Raw genomic sequence first — 17,719 nt, 5'->3', positions numbered from 1 at the left:
TTGATGGTGTTATTCAGGTATTGTATTGTATATCTTTACTGACCGTATATTAGTCCTATCAGTTACTGAGAGGGGAGTGTGGAAGTCTCCAATTATTTCTCCTTTCAGTTATGTCAGTATTTCACACTCATATAATTGAAGCCATATTGTTATTTGCATATACTTTGATCAGGCTGCTATAATAAAAACACCATAGAATGGGCAACCTACACAACAACTTATTTCTCATATTTCTGGAGGCGGAGAAGTCCAAGATCAAGGTGCTGCCAGGGTAAGTATCTGATAAGGGCCTGTCTTCTTACTGTGTCCTTACACAACAGAAGAAACAAGGGAGCTCAGTGCGGTCTCTTTTATGAGGACATTAATCTACTCGTAAGGGCTCCGCTCTCATGGCCTTATCACCCCCCAAAGCCTGTACCTCCAAATAGCATCACACTAGGAATTCAACATGTGAATCTGGGAACATAAATATTCAACCCATAGCACCTACTTATTTAGAATCGTATTGTATGATTTACTGAATGCCTTGGCATTATGAAATACCTCATCCTCACTGGCAAATTTCTTAATTACTTTGTATTTTAATTTGTAAAATAATCTATTTTATAGAGTAGTAAAATGATATTTACTTTTATTTTTTATTATTTTACTTTTAACCTAAAAATGTCTTCACATTTAAAAAAGAAATGGTGTAGATGGCATAGTGTTGTCTTATTTATTTAGTGTGACAATGTCTGCATTTTAATGCAGATATTTAGACTATATATATATATATATATATATATATATATATATATATATAGGTTTTGTTTATTTATTAGAGACAGAGAGAGAGAGAGAGGCAGAGACGCAGGCAGAGGGAAAAGCAGGCTCCATGCAGGGAGCCCCATGTGGGACCCCATCCCGGGTCTCCAGGATCACATCCTGGGCTGAATGAAGGTGGCGCTAAACTGCTGAGCCACCGGGGCTGCCCTAGACTTTATATTTAACGCATTTTTTACTCTACTTTTTTTTTCTTCATTCTGGTCTTAATCAATTATAACTCTTTTACAAATATTTTAGTGCTTCTTTGGGCTTTGAACTTACACGTTATCAGTTTACTTTCAAATAACAGTACTTCAAAAATTCTTTAAGAACCTGATGACAATAAACTCTCATTTATTTAGCCCCATCCCTTGTGTTATTGTATATATTTCCTTCCATGTTATAAATTCCACATGTAGGCCTCAGGGTTGATGCCATTTCAACATTTCTCCCCCTAAACCCATCACATGGCATCTAAACTCTACATTCTCTCTCTGGCAGATCTTAGGCAATAAAGGATTTCTTGCCCTGCACGTAGCCATAGAAGTTCTCAGTTTTGCTTTCATGTAGCATTCTTAGTACACGTTTTCCTACCCTACTACTAGAGACACAAGACCCTTGTCTTCTACACTGGATCTTTGCTTGTGTCCTGAAGGCAGGATAAAAGCATTTCCTAAGTCTTTTTGTTTCTCTTTCGCCCATGGTTGTTCTGGTGGGGGAAAAGGGTTTGTTGTTCATCCCACAGTGGCTTAAAGCTTTTCCTTCATCTGAGAGGTAAGCCAGGCAACAATGGACAGTGTTTCTTGTTTGTCATCAATGCCAGTTGATTACTTCCCACAGGCTTTGATACGACTGAGGGTGGCTCTTTCTGATTTCTTGTTCTGCCCTCCAATCTTTTTCATGAACACCCAGTGAAGATCCTTGGAGAAAAAAAAAAAATTATAAGCATGTACCTGCTTGAAGATAGTTTGCATAGTCCCCTCATGTCTTGGGTTTTCAGTTATTCTAAATCAATGATTCTCAACATAGGACATTTTTTCCCTTATTCCAGGTGCATTTAGGCAACATCTGGAGACATTTTTGATTGTCAAAAGGTGAGGGTTGGCATCTAACAGGTAGAGGCCAAGGAAAATTATAAACGTACTACAATGTGCAGGACAGTCCATAACATAGCATTATCCAGTGTAAAATGTCAATAGTACTTAGTTGAGAAATACTGTTCTAAACTCATATGCTTTTCAAAATCTGGCCTATGGTCATTCATTACAATTTTAGTTGATTTTTTGTGATTAGCATTTAGAACAGCGAGCTCGTCCTCCCATGCTGTGCTAACGGTGAAACAATCCATATAAACAATCTCTCTTCAGAGAAGCTTGTCACTCTTTGGGTATCGGTTTCCTTGTTTGCTTTGCAATTTCAGCTCTTTGACAGGAAAATTTATGATTTTGTAGGTTATTTCATTTTTCTCATTATTAAGATAAGAGAAACATTCTCCTTCAGGTTTCTACATGCTAAATGGAGATAGAATTCTATTCACCTTTTTTTTTTCTTTTTTTCTTTGGTACTTTGGAGTTCTTCTGGGAGTAAAATACCTCTAAGTAAAGACAATGAAAATCTCTCCAATCTATACACTTCTGCCTTCTAAATATAAATAATCTCTTTTATACGAAAGCATGCTTCACACAGGCATGAAATGCAGATTCAGATTTCTCTTAGTTTATGTATAATCATCAATTAACCCTTGAAATACTTGAAAAGTTATAAAATCATGACATGCTCCTCTGCATCAAATATTCCAATGTGCTTATCCACCAGCTTCTCCCAGGAATTCGTTGAAAGGAACATGCTGTGTGCAGCAGAGACAGAGAATCCAAACTAGAAATGTAAGAAAGATAGAATTCCTGCTGCTAGTGCAGGGCTGCAATGCCTTGGCTATTACTACGGGAGGCATGGGTCTGCCTATGTGTGTATGGGGGTGCTAGTGCATTTCCGGAGCAGAGAAAAAGATAAAATGATGTGCAGATTTTAACGGCTTACTAGCTTAGTCGTTAACTAATTTATGGGCCTGCCAAGCTAAACTACTTGATGTTCAATGAGTAGATCTGTGGCTCTACCCTCAAATAGTCTCATTCACTAACTCTGTGGTTAGCCCAAAGAACCTTAATTTTTACTGAATTCCTCTTTGATAAGACTGACACTTCAGGTGCCTGAAGGTTACACTGTATGAAATTTGGATTCCTCACTAGACTGTAGGCTCTGGAGACTAGGAATTGACTCAAATTAATTTTGGTCCCTGGCAGCTGGAAGGATATATGTAATGTGCAGTAGATGTACAGTAAATCCACAATATATAAGTTATTGAGTTGATCTAAAACTGTATACAATGTCTGCTGGACCAAAGGCTCTACAAGTCAGGTATTTACATTTCAAATAACAGAATGGAATTTCAGAGCTCTCTGAATTAATATTCAAACTTGTTTTCTGATAACTGTCACACCTGTTTTATAACATGCCAATGATCTACTGCATAGAACAAAAGTAGACGGCAAGGGGAAAGCAGGAGAGATACATTTTACACTATGGACTTTATATAGAAAAGTATGTATTTTTGTTTGTGGATTAAACACTATATTTGTTCTATTAGTTAAAATATTTTTCTTTGCTTTTTCAGAGTTCCTTTAGGACAAAACCGATACATTTTTTTTGTTATTTTACTATTATAAAAGACGGATAATAAAGATTTCATAATTTAACTACATGAAATAGCTGTAGAAATGTAGACACCACCAGCTTTGTAAGAGTTAGAGTGTTGTAATTTTTTTGAAAAAATTCCACTGAAAATAAATATTTTCATTCATAAATATCAAGATCATATTTTAGTTATAATGCTGTCCTAATGGGAGTAAGAAGAAATATGATTTAAACATGGAACAAGTACATCATCTGGAATACATATGGCTAGAAAAAGCTTTATCCAAAAAGCACAACATAGTTCAGTTTCTTTGAACGGCAAATGGCCAATCTCAATGATCACCCACTGTGCCAGGGGAAAATTAAATTGAATTTAGTTTTGCTTCAATTTATTTGCAACTGAGGGGAGAAACCCTGTGCACACCCCTAACATTTTATCTTTGAACCAATAACTAAAAAAGTCTAAAGTTGTTAAGACATCTTGTAAAAGTTGAGAGGTCACTGACGGGTTTGAACCTGAATAACACAGCACTCTTTCAATCTTTTAGTTCAAAACAAACACAGAAGACACAGTAAGCTCACTGATAGAAAAGCTGTTTTATTTCTCTGGTGTAGATAATTCACATGACCTGTTTGGTTCACCTCTCTCTTTTTATATAAATAGCGTACTCCTTTCACCTTCAGATCCTTCTGTGCAGATCCTCTGTGCCTATAAGATTGTCTTGTCTGTTATTGCCCTACCACAGTGTTTCTGGTTCCATGAGCAGTTTTTCCTACTGCAACAGCCAACAATCTCTCTAACACTGCCATTCTACACATATGCACGCAGAGGAGACAGGACTGCATTTGTCAAAACTATGCCACGAAATCCCCATAAACATAAGTCAGTGATTAAACAAATGTGCATTGACAACCTATCATGTGTCAGTCAATATTCTAGACACTAGGTATACAGTGGGTCTCACACACAGCTCCCCCCTCAACATACACACGTGATCCATGGGTATCTAACACTAGACGCCAAGACCCTGGTGGCTTACAATAAAATTTGTTACAAAGTGAGTTTCATATTCAGATTTAGCCTGTGTGTGTGTGTGTGTGTGTGTGTGTGTGTACGTGCCCATGTGTATGTGCTTGTGTGTGTGTGTGTTTATAGTCACTTACCTTTTGGAAAGTTAATAACTTTATAAGCACTACATTTCTAGACTCCTTGACATTAGAAACTGTGGCATATATTCAATTTTCCTACTCCAAATGCTATTCAAATTGAGCTAGAAGAAAGGTGCCGTACTCTACTACACTACATTTCATTTGCCCCATACAATTATTTCAAAACATAGTTACCTCCTTAACTTCATAATTAATTTTCTGTTCCCTTAGGGTCCAAAGAGGATAGGGTTTCTGACTATGCTAAAAGCTGATGAATGTGAAAGTCTTTAGGATAAAATGCAGTTATAAAAGCAAGTGTCTGGTAATGGCTCAATCCAGTATTATCTCAATAAAAGGTAAGACAAGTCATTAGATAAGCTTTAAAGAATACTTCTTTTAATCTTAATGAAATGAAATGATATTTTCTAAGGAATTAATGTAAACACTAATTAAAATCAAAGGACTAAAATATTTCTGTTAAGCTCCCCATTCTACGTCACTGGATGAAAAAAACTCTTAGAACTATGAAACTATGAAATGGTAAAACAGGCAAAAAAATAAATTTATTGTTCTCTACGGGCCATATTTGGCCAGATTTATTTTGTTTGCTCACATAGTTAAAATCACTTGCTCACATTTTAAAATTAGATATTTTATATAAAATTTAGATTTATGGATTCTGTAAGGAACTGCACACCAGCAGCATAAGACCCACCCCTTCTCACATAGCAATAATCAATTAAATCTGTACAGTGTCTGCCCATTTTTGAAGAAACATGCGCTCGGTATGGAGCTCAACAAAGTCCATCATACCCTTACTGTTTCATAGTCTTCCTGCCCAACTCATTTACAGTATGCTTCTGCTCACGGTAGGTTTTCTAACTTGCTAGAGGACCTATTGTCCTCATTTGCTAAAATATAACTAATACTATATAATCATTTGTTTTACTTCTGTACTTAAGTTGCTTGTATTTTTAGGTTAGAAGATAACCTAAGATTTCTAAGAGACAATTTTAAAACTTAAGAATGTAAAATAATTTATTGTTTAGAATCTCACAGTTTGAACTTGGTGCAAACCTGTAGCTCAGAGAACTTAATGACTCACCAACTGTTTCATAACCACTTACTGGCATTGTTGGAACTAAAATAAAGGTTTCTCACAATGAACACAGCTTAGGAAATATTTCTAAAATATCTGTGATGTTCAAGCAAAAATTTGCACCTCACATGTAAATATTTCTGTGAACATTATATTCTCTACAGAACAAAGTAATCCACATACACTGTACAAATTCTTTAATAATCTGAGACATTTTTATGATGCAATATTATTTCATATTTTAAAATCTTGCTTAAAACATATTCCACCATTTATATTGTTATTAAAATTGTTAATCAAAACTAAAATATACCTACCTTTCAAAAATATATTAAATATGTTTATATTGTACAGTAATGCTGACTATAGCACACTGACATGTTATTATACTATATTAATAACCCTAAAATAATATGCGGTTAATTTTAAATGCCTAGAATATATGGTTCTCATTTGTTCTCACTAGTTTAAAAAAAATCACTCCCAATACTAAATATTTCCAAAGAGTGAATAAAAATTTAAAAGATCATAAGTATGAGAATACATAAAACTACTTTCCCCAAATGTCTAACATGTTTTGTCAACTTTATATATTTAGAAGTACAGTCTTAACTAGCCTCTAAATATGTCACTTAAATTATTTTTCACTTCTTTCAAAAATCTTCTAATGGAATGCAGGATGGGATTTAATTCAATATAGCAGACAATCCACAGGTTCTCACTTATGTCAGTTTTCTCCTAATAACCATGATATTCTGTGAACTACTTAATTGAAAATATTACCGAAGACTATCAATGGTTATATATTTTATAATTTTAGTTTTAGTGAAATTTGGTAACAGATTAGAGACCATCTTACCGATGACTTTAAGTCAGAACCAGTAATTGTATAATTACTATTTTAATAAAGAATTTATAATCCAATCCAAATTATTAATATATAAATATGATTTAGGAATTAAAAGAATATAAAGAGAAAGTATTTTACCATTTCCTGGGGTATGCTTATCAACAGATATCTCGAAGTAGCTTTCCTTCTTTTTGGTGGCTAATTTTATATCTCTAAATAATATACTATGCTTTTCTTTCTTAAAGTATATAGTTTATATATCACCTATTATATGCATATCATAGAATTTGTCTTAACTGTACACTTGAACTATCCTTTTCATTTATACATTTTTATTTTATTTCATTACATAAATAAAATTTCTTACTTAGAATAATAATCTAAACTTTTATTTCCTTCTCTGTCAGAATAGGCAGCACATCTTTGTAAAAGCAGAATATCTATACATTTTCTGTTCCCTAAACATTTTCTCCTTACCATCTCCTAATCTCTATCAAATAAGCTTTACATTGTCATGGCTGATACACTTTACATTCTGTTCTTTAATCATAATTAAATTTGTTGCAAAAATTTAATCTATTAATGAACAAAAAATATTGATGGATTAATTCTAAATGTGAAAATACATTTAATGTTTGTATTATGATTCTAAAGTCTTTCTTCATAGCACAGTCTCATAATTCACAACGATTAAGGTTATTTTCTTTAAGATCCTAATAATGCAAACTTCTGCTCTTAAAAACATTTTTTATGTTAATTAATGAAACTGTACACATAGCTAAATTTGGTTTTCAAATGTATAGTTTCAATTTGATGTTATTGTTAAGTTAAACAATCCGGGTTTGGATTTTTACCTTTTATCGTTGATGGAATGTCTTCTACTTTATTCTCTTGTCGCCTCCCTAAAAAAATAAAAATAAAAATAAAAAAATAAAAATAATTGTCGAATAAAAAGAATTTGATTTCATGTATAGTGATCACAGTGAGTTTCTTTTCACTACTTGGATTTATTTTCTACTTTCTTGATGTTTTTGTAAACTGCCTTCACATGAAGAATTTTGAATCAACCTCCATTTCATTCAGCTGCAAACACAATGGGGCATATTTCTAAGTTATATTATTAAATTTATCTACTTAAAATACTTAGAGGTTGTTTTGATTTTCTATGTTTGTATTTCATCAAAGTTGATTCATGCAGCTTACAGTTTTGAAATTAACTCCTCAAAGTTCCTTGCTGTGTAAACAAGGATAAGGTAAACATCTTTCCTAAAAGGCACCTTTTAAGCTGTGTCATATTTGACTTGTCGAATCAATGTACCCTTGTGATCAAGTGATTAAGCTATTTACTGCTTTTCACAGAAAGCTATTAAATAGATCATAAGCACAATATTATGAAGTGAGTGTCAGGATCTCTAAATTCTACTTACCAGTTAGTTGTGTGACCTTGAACAAGTCACTTAATCTTTTTGACCTCAACTTCTTTACATACATAACAAGGATAGCAATTATCTCTACGGGCCTTTTTGCTTGTAAAGCTCTCTGATTTTATTCCACAATTATCTTTGGAATGGATTTAGTGTGAGGGAGGAAAGCTTCATTGCAGTGGTTATGCAAATAATCTCATATGAATTATGGAGTTAATTTAATAAGCCTCTTAGCTTTTTTGGGTAATTTTCAGAAAAAGCAAATATTCATTTAAGAAGACGTGTACTAAAGATTACTTTTAGCAGAAAAGTTGTAAAATATTTCCTCTTATAACTGAGTCTTTCTGGCAGCTGCTTATCAATCAGGAGTTTCAAACAGTTGGCAACCATGACTCAGAAATTTCCACCTTACTGGTACCAAGAGCTAAAAAATTTAGCAATATAACTTAGAGCATTATCAACTTGCTTTACTTCCTTAAATGTTCTTTAAATAATTTCTTAACAATAATTTATCAATATAAATTCTGAGGAAAAAGTACATTTTTGATATATAAATATTTTTGTACAAGATAGGTAAAAAGAGAGTCAAAATGCCTGAGGTCTTGCACTTATTTGACTGCTCTTGACTTGCTGGGTGGCCCTAAGTCAAGCTGATCAAGTTACTATTTTCTAAAGCTTGCCAAATATTGTCAGGGCTTTGGAGAAGGTAATGAAACCATAAGTGTAAAATACTCTACAAATAGAAAGGTCAAAGACCAGCATATGTGAAACACATTTTCATTCTTAATGAGCAGTTGGACACTTAGTAGGGAACGCTAAAACATCTAATTTTAAAGAGCCACTTCATTTTGGAGCAATTCATCGAGAAGCGGCATTATTTATTGAGGTCATTGCATCGTTATTTGAAACATCTGTATTTACAAGCGTACCATAGCGATAATAATGTCCAGAGTAATATTAATCTAATAGCTAACAATAAATGTTATTAATGGTAAATCGGAAAAAGCAGAGACTGAGTTGTTCAATAGAGCTAGGTTCAAATTACAAAGTTACTACTTATTGGTTCTGTGGGTCAAGCTCGCCTGCCCTTACTATCCATTTGACAGTGTGGTGAAGTTGTTTTAAAATAATTTTCTAAGAGGAAACATGGCCTTGCCAGCACTTCAGTTCAGGGCAGACTGAGAAGGAGTTCTCTTCAAGCACAAGTCATCATTAGCCTCTGAACCTCCTCAAAAAGACCTTCACTCTTCTCCCACTGTGACTGTAGCACATCTATATCTGCGAGTCTCTTCTCAACTGGCAATGTGCAATATTGGCAAATGAGGCATTTGACAGAGTAAAATCTCATACTTAGTATAGTTTAAGAGTTACCTAGAATCCAGTTGAATGAATTTCACTTATTCTAAAATATTCTCCTGGATGATAACATTGCATTCTACTACGTCTTCTTTTACACTCAATCTTCCCCTCAGAATTTCTGTATTTGTATATGAATTACACTTGTATGTAAATTGTCCAGTCTTATATTGATAGTTTTGTTATAAACAAGGCCAAACACCTACCTAAAACAAACCAAAACTATAACCAAAATCATATTAAGTCTGTAATTATATTAAATGATTTGTTAAATGGTTTCCTGACATTACAAAGATTTTTAATGATCTTGGAGAGAATAGATCTATTGGTATCTCATCCTATGAGCACTTGAATTTCTTCAAGCAGTATTCTTTCCATTTAGACACAATCAACTGCAAATTGGTAAAAATTTTCTTAATTTTTTGGACAAATTCGTGACTCCTCAAAATTGTACAGGTAGAGGTCATCATTATATGCACTTTAGCTTAGCCCCATCATCCATCACTTTTCCCTCATTCTAACACAATCTTTTCTTTCATTACTACTTTTCTATTTCAGGTCATTTTGTGATTTTTCGATGTTTCTTAAGTAAGCAATCTGATAATTCTGAGGAGGGGAGTAGGATATAAACCAATCAATTAATTATTGTATGATATTGAAAGACTCAGGATCTTTTGTAGTCATCTTATATATTGCCAATGTTTTGCTGAACTTAGACTCTAGAAGCCGAAAGAATAAGGAAGCAGCCTATTGCCACCGGCAGTGCTAAGAGTTTCTTTCTTAGTTCTTGTTAGCATTTGTTAAGAGCAAACTAAATCCAGAGGGCAAGAGAATTTAGAGAGTTCCATACAGGTCAGTCTTAAGGAACAAAAAGTAAAGAAAAGTATAAGGAGTGAATCTGGAAGGTCAAACGGATGGTATGTAGGACAGTGGTCATTTGAGAAAAAAAAAGGTCATCATTCATTCTTTCTTATTAAAGTACTGATTAAAAGTGTCACGCTGCAGAGCCTCTTTGGGGATGCTATAAGAATTTATCAGTGTTATTTACAATCCTATGTTAGCTGTATGCAGTGTACTGAGTAATATGTCATTTGATAGATACATGTTTCAATTAGAGCTCCATATATTAATCATCTACCATCTGCAACATACTGGGTTTAACTGAGTGGATTTGACTCAGTCACTTCCTAAATGCAACACAACTGAATGCAGTCACTGTTCTCAACACCTTGTCTAATAGAAGAGGTGGACAAACTAGTAATGCCAGAAGATACAATTCATCTATTTAGTCAGCAGGTTCCCCACCAAACCATAAGCTCTTCAATATTAGGTATGTCAAAATACTATTTTTTTAAAAAAAGTTTAAAGATATGATTTACATATAAACATAGAATAAACATGGGCCAAAGTGCTATTGAGTGCATTAATAAAAGAAAAGACAAGACAAAGTTGTTTCAAAGAACTTGAGAGGGCTTTGAAAGAAACAGTGATATTTATGATGTCTAGGTCAAACATAAAACTACATACTCTCGTAGGACAATAATGACATAGAATTTAGGATTTTCTTTTTATAAAACAGAAATTATTATCATTTCTATAAGAAATCATCTACAAGTTAACATAAAATTTCATAGGTTCAGGGTTCTTATTCAAGTGTAAACAGGAAGTCAAACAAGGTACTTTCCTATATAGAATTACATCGCCATTGGGTATGCCTATTTTAAGTAACACTCCTGGATGGCACTGGAACGACAGCCAATCATTTTGTCTCATTTCTACATGTTAGAAATGTTCTACTATATGGGACATAACTTTTTATGTAAGCAAAAATATGGGTGGGTATGGATGTGAGATTTATGCATCTGCATAGTGTGTATATAAAGCACAAATCTGGCCCTTGGTTGATATGTAAGCAAAATGAACTATTAGTGATCCATGAACAATTACTTTAACAAATTTAAAATAGTATGATGCCTTAAGATTCATATATATATATATATATATATATTCTACTGAGCTCAGATCAAATTGTCAAATAAGACTTATGAATCTGAGATATTACCCTGTATCAAGCTTACCAGGGATGTTGAGTATGAGTATTTCCGAGGCAAGGACACAGAAGACAATAAATGCTACCTCTCCTGGGATATCCCAACTGTTTCTCCAGATTAAGGATTTCAGATAAAATATGGGATTAAATTAAATTGTAAAGACATAACACATTTTTTTTTTTACTGTGGGTCAATACCAAATATTACATGGAACATACTTAACAGACATACAAATTTCATTCTTTCTCTCCAATTCAAATTTAACTGGGCATCTGTATTTATATTTGTTAAATCTGGCAACCCTGCAAGTTCCTCTCTCCCAGTATCAGTCATGCATCCTCTTGCCCAGAATAACAGGTGAGGTTTTGAAAGGAGGTTTTGTGGCTTTACCTATCACAATGGGAGGCATTTAAGTTATATAACATCTCTATTTTATATCCACAGAGTTCTATGGCTTACATGACATTCTCCGGGGAGCCATGCCTCATAAATCTGGTGACTGCAATTTTATTTACTATAAGTAATCCTTTAGCCAGGGACATCTTGCTAAGAAGTTCTATAGATAAGTCTCTTCCTCCTAGAAAATATCATTAGTCTATGTACCCAGAGGCCCAGTTGACAAGAAGATTAGGCCAGGTCACTTGCCCTCTTTTCTCCCCCCTGGGGTTGTACCCTGCTAGCGAGAATGAATGGATCACGGGGCCAGGTACAGCTAACTTTTTGCTCACCAACTACATTCATGACTTTAATATTTAAGGAAAAGGATACCTCCATTTATACCAGAAATAAAAACAAAGGCTGATGAAAAAAAAATATGAACCTGACATGTTTATGTTAGATACAATGTACAGACACACAATGGATGTGTCTAAACTTTGGAAAAGGCTTTTTTTTCCCCTTATTTTATCATAATCTTGACCCTTAGCAAAAATTCTGTTGTTATTTCATAAATAAAGCTTTGAGAAGGAGTTAGAGTCACTATTTGAGGGGAAATATTTAACAGTAGTCTTTTAGTTCCATCAAATAGATCTTCTATTTCTCCAAAATTGTGTTTAATCAAATATGTGACATCTAGTAAGTATCTCAGAAGGAGTATGACAGAAATGAAAAAGAACAGTTTGATGACTAGCCAGCCATGGAGACCAAGATATTATACTCAAACCAGTGAATATAGATGTATTAGGTTTTTAAAATTCTGACAGATTACAAATCTAAGATTTAACTGGACTACATAAGTTTTGTATCCAAGAGTAAAACGGAAGTCTGTCACATGCACATTTAGAAATATAACAATTCAATCAGTGAATCAAAGTCCCTAAAAAAATATACAATTAAAAAATATATATATACAATTGCATGATTTACATGAGAGACCCTAAATCTTTTAATATTTCCTTTTCATTCAAATGGAAGATTTTATACTTATTATCACTACTATGAAGAATCCTAAAACTCTTAAAAAGAATAAAGTGGGGGTGGCAGATTTCTAGCAAGAGAGAAAAAAATGATGTCACAGGCAGGCTGACATATTGTCCCCACGAGTATGCAAAATGCATGGATTAACCTCGGATATTTGAAAATTGTAAAATGGAGAAGGACAAACATTATACGGTCTCATTCATTTGGGGAATATAGAAAATAGTGAAAGGGAATAAAGGGGAAAGGAGAGAAAAGGAGTGGGAAATATCAGAGAGGGAGACAGAACGGGAGAGACCCTTAACTCTGGGAAACAAACAAGGGGTGGTAGAAAGGGAGGTGGGCGGGAGTTGGGGTGACTGGGTGACGAGCACTGAGGGGGGCACCTGATGGGATGAGCACTGGGTGTTATGCTATATGTTGGCAAATTGAACTCCAATAAAAAATAAAAATAAAAAAAATAAAAAGGCTTTCCTCAAAATAGGTCATTTTTAGCATGACACTTATCTCCCGTTGAAATTTAATACTAAATTTTTATTTTTAATGCTATTTAAAGGGAACATTTTTGTTAATTTTATAAAGATAATTATTTGTTAGTGTGTGGAATCATAGCTGTATTTGTTGATTTTATATCCTGAATATTCCCTAAAATCATTCATTAATTCCTAGAGTTTTTGGAGTTCATAGAGTTTGCCCCTGTAGCAGATCATGTCATATGGAAACAAATAATTTCCTTTCTCTCTCCTGCAAAAAAAAGAAAATTGTAAAATGGTAATATTTTTATGAATTAGTAGGAAGGAATGGTGACATTTGAATAAAATGGTGAAGGAACAGCATTGGTCCCCTTCTTCTGTACTGATACAAAACAAAAACATAAAACCTCTCTTTTCCCACTCATTCCAAACCCAATGCTGTGTTCAAGATTAAAGGAAAATGGTCAAAAATCTGAAATTAGAAAGAGAAAAACGCTTTCTCTTTTTTGGAGGGAGAAGGGTTCTTATTAACATATGAAACAGTTTAATATAAATATTTCCACAGCAAAACTTTAGCACTTGGTTAATAAAATGAGAGAAGGGGAGATATCTGGATTTAGAAAATACTAAATGATAACTGAAAGATACAGTTAAATATCCAAGCATTTCCAAGCCTATTTTTGTTGCCATTTATTTTGTTAGAGTCAACTTTACCAAAAGTATTTGGTATCATTTTCTCTAAAAGGTCTTGGAATTGATTCACTTTGAAGAACAAGTAAATTATTTTAAAAATTAATTGAAATATAACATTTTTTTCATAAAGCATACTTTTAGCCTATAAAATTGTTAGCTTGAATTTCTATTCAAGTATAAAAGTATAATAATACAATTCATTACACTTTCCCAACCATTTTAACTACTTTAAATCTTTTATGTTTTATAGGTAAAACAGATTACATTTACTAAATAAGCATTCTGACTAATTTCTAGGACTTCTACCTACATGAAAATATAATGAGGATTGGCTATGACCTGATAAAATTGCCCCTATTGTTATAGGAGTTTTATATTTTTGAATATTAAAATAATGAGTTGTATTTTAATTCAGTTAAAAAAGCACATTGTATTACATATTGTGGTTTCCTTTTATTCATTAATACCAAGTAGTTTTATTTTTCTTGTTTTAGTAAAAACTGGTGAAATAAATCCTTATATTTTTATATAGCTTCCACTGATTTTGAAAATGTGTTCTCATATTTAAACACATTTTAATCTTATAAGTCTTTATGGAAGTTAAAAAATATTTTCTGGATTTTAAATATGAAAAAATTGAGGATTAGATAGGCCATTATTTGTCCAAGGTAGGCCATTATTTGTCCTAATGAGTATGACCCAGGGCTATATTATAGAACCCTGGCCACATTGTTCAGTACTCCTTCCATCGTACAGAATTATATCTCCCTTAACAGCCAACAGTATTTTTGATCATCATAGGACTAATACGCAATGGTATTGAATGACCCTAACTTGAAAAAAAAAAAATAGCATGTAAAGAAATTCACTTGAACCTATCTATCTCTCAGTTTCTCTTTTCGTATCTTTACAGAGTAGAAAAAAAAATCTCCAAGTAATTTAATGCACTCAGTATTTTGTATTCTTACTTTCTACTTACCAATTAACCCACTCTTATCAACTGCCATCCTGATGCCTTCACTAAAATGAATCATATTAATTTTGCCAGTAACAATCACATTGTCATATACAGCAGACACCTCTCTGTCATAAGAGACATCGTCACAACAGCATATGAAAAACTACCTTGTTGTCTTCCATGACACAGTCTCTGACTGTGGAAGCTTCCACTATGCTAGTATTTTTTTCCTCTTCCTTGAATACTTCATGTTTTCTTACCTCATTTTTTTTTTTATTTTCTTTGCATTGATGGTGGCTTATCTTCAAGTCTCATTTTCATTGGCTGAGAGCCTTCCCTTAATACATCCATCCCCATCCATATATTCATTTATTTCCTTTCTCTTAATAAATGTAATTTCCCTGTAGCACAAATGATTATTAAATGAGAAATTGTGAAGGATCTGAGATTTTTACCCTATTTGCTAATTAACTACTTAGCCAGCAGAGCACTACAGATGCACACACATGCGTGCACCCACCCAGAGGATACATACAGATAAATATGTTTATATAGAATAGAGAGATATATCAATAAAAGATTGAGACTGCTGATTCAAAAATAGACCACAGGAAAAGATCAAAAGGAGTAGTCAGATCAGCTTCTTATGTTTCCCATACCCCAAGAGCAACTTGATGAGGGCCAGATGCTTACCTACATGAGTGGTGGGTTGCACCAAAGAAGAGGAGACTTGAATTTTTATAGGGCTGCTGATGAATCTACCCACACTCCTCTCTGAAGAGAGATTTCTCATTTATTTTGAATATAGGAAAATCTCCTGGATGGACAAGAACATCTCTCTAGGCAAATATTTGTGGAAGTGGGCAGAGCGGGCTTTATCTTTACAACCACAGGCATATCCAGGCAAATATACATCTAAATCTGTCGAGAGGGAAAACCTTCTCTCTAGCTTCTGAAAGGCTGTTTGGTCTTCCAACATATCTTCTGCTCAGAAGCCCAACCTGTACAGAAAGCTGAGAGATCCATGGAGATGTTTCTCCTAACTATGATAATTTATAAATATCTTACTCACTTCTTTATTTTCTCTTTATCCCCAGAAATATTTCCACATGAATGCCCAGGTTCTATGGTTCTTAATCACTGCTGTATCCTTAATGCTTAATATATTTCCTGATATTATGTACTAGGTAGTAAATGGTAGGCAGTCAAAAAAAAAATCCCTCCAATATATCTATTTATATATCTCATCTATCTTGAATGAATTGTATACATCTGAATATATATGCATCTTGAATAAATTAGCAAATGAATGTATGTATGAAGATATAGTTGATTAATAAACTTTTAAAATGCTGGCTAAGGACTCCTGGGTGGCTCAGTGGTTGAGCATCTGCCTCCAGCTCTGGGTATGATCCCGGGGTCCTGGGATCCAGTCAGTGTCAGGTTCCCCATAAGGAGCCTGCTTCTCCCTCTGTGTCTCTGCCTCTCTCTGTGTGTCTCTCATGAATAAATAGGTAAAATCTTTTTTAAAATGCTGGATAATTTTGTTTTTATTTGTTGCTGTTTTTAAGTGTGCCTTTCCTCTTTGGATATATTTAAAATGTTTTAGTGATTTTCCCCTATTGATAACATTATTCTCAGTAACATTCTGAGGAATGTGTGACTGCATATAAATAACTCAATATATTTCTTAAACTTTATTTAAGTGTGAATTCTGAAAATATTTGAGGAAAAATATATATTAAAGTGCTAAGTATATATATTTTTTCTTACTTCAAACATTTTAAGGGATGCCTGAGAGGCTCAGCGGTTGAGCATCTGCTTTTGGCTCAGAGTGTGATCCCAGAGTCCCGGGATCAAATCCCACATCGGGCTCCCTGCATGGAATCTGCTTCTCTCTCTGCCTGTGTCTCTGCCTCTCTCATGAATAATAAATAAAATCTTTAAAAAAAACATTTTAAGATATAACAATATAAGACAAGTCTTGCTGGTGTCAGAAACAGTGGTCAGAGCGGTCACATGAAGGAGGAAATTGATGTCATTGTAACAAGAAAATGAAATAATTGTAGATATATGCAAATTGGGGCAAATAAATAGATCTATTTGGCAAGAAATCTTCACATTGCAGCACCAACATGGTGATAATCATAGTACTTTTATATAAGCATGAAAAACATTCAAAATCTACCACCACCCACTTGCTAGAATCTGAAAAGAGATGAAGGAAAATTTTCAAATTTTCATTCTTTTCAATGTATACTTTGGGAGGAAGACAACAAATTTTATATAAAAAATCTATACATAAGAATCAGTTAGTTTAGTTGAAGGAAAGAAAGATATAGGAAGTTCGGGAAACAGGGCTGGAAGTCCTCGTGTCAGCTCTATAATCTATGTACATCCAAAATCCTGCCTCTGCTTCTTAGAGACAATATGACCTAGGACAAAACCCCTCTTGCCTCAGGCTTCTTACTGAGCAAAAGAGGAAGTTTTTTAAAATATAAGATAATATTGGTAGCACCTCATACACAGAACTTTTGTTAGCATTAACTTAATACAGACAATGTGCTTAGAATAGTATTTAGAAGTACATGTATTCTAAAATACTAACCCTAATTTAAAAAGTAAAATGTATCTAATTTAGAAAATAGGCAGAAGATATGAACAGACATTTCTCCAAAGAAGATATACAGACGGTCAACAGACGCATGAAAAGATGCTGAACATCACTCATCCTCAAGGAAATGCAAATCAAAAC

General features: G+C 33.6%; 1 long non-coding RNA gene across 2 annotated transcripts in view; it reads right to left on the bottom strand.

Annotated features, from left to right (window-relative positions):
• Window positions 1-1,147: 1,147 nt before the first annotated feature.
• The window catches only part of LOC111095341, a 119,329-nt gene continuing 102,757 nt past the window's right edge, over window positions 1,148-17,719 (bottom strand). For both annotated transcript variants that reach the window (XR_005356277.1, XR_005356278.1), the window contains 2 exons: window positions 7,448-7,495; window positions 1,148-1,724 (listed from right to left, as the gene is read on the bottom strand). This is a non-coding gene — a long non-coding RNA (uncharacterized LOC111095341). The remainder of the gene's footprint in view (window positions 1,725-7,447; window positions 7,496-17,719) is intronic.

This window comes from Canis lupus, chromosome 3, assembly GCF_011100685.1.
Source record: "Canis lupus familiaris isolate Mischka breed German Shepherd chromosome 3, alternate assembly UU_Cfam_GSD_1.0, whole genome shotgun sequence".
Lineage (NCBI taxonomy): Eukaryota > Metazoa > Chordata > Mammalia > Carnivora > Canidae > Canis > Canis lupus.
This window is presented reverse-complemented; position numbering and strand designations above follow the sequence as displayed.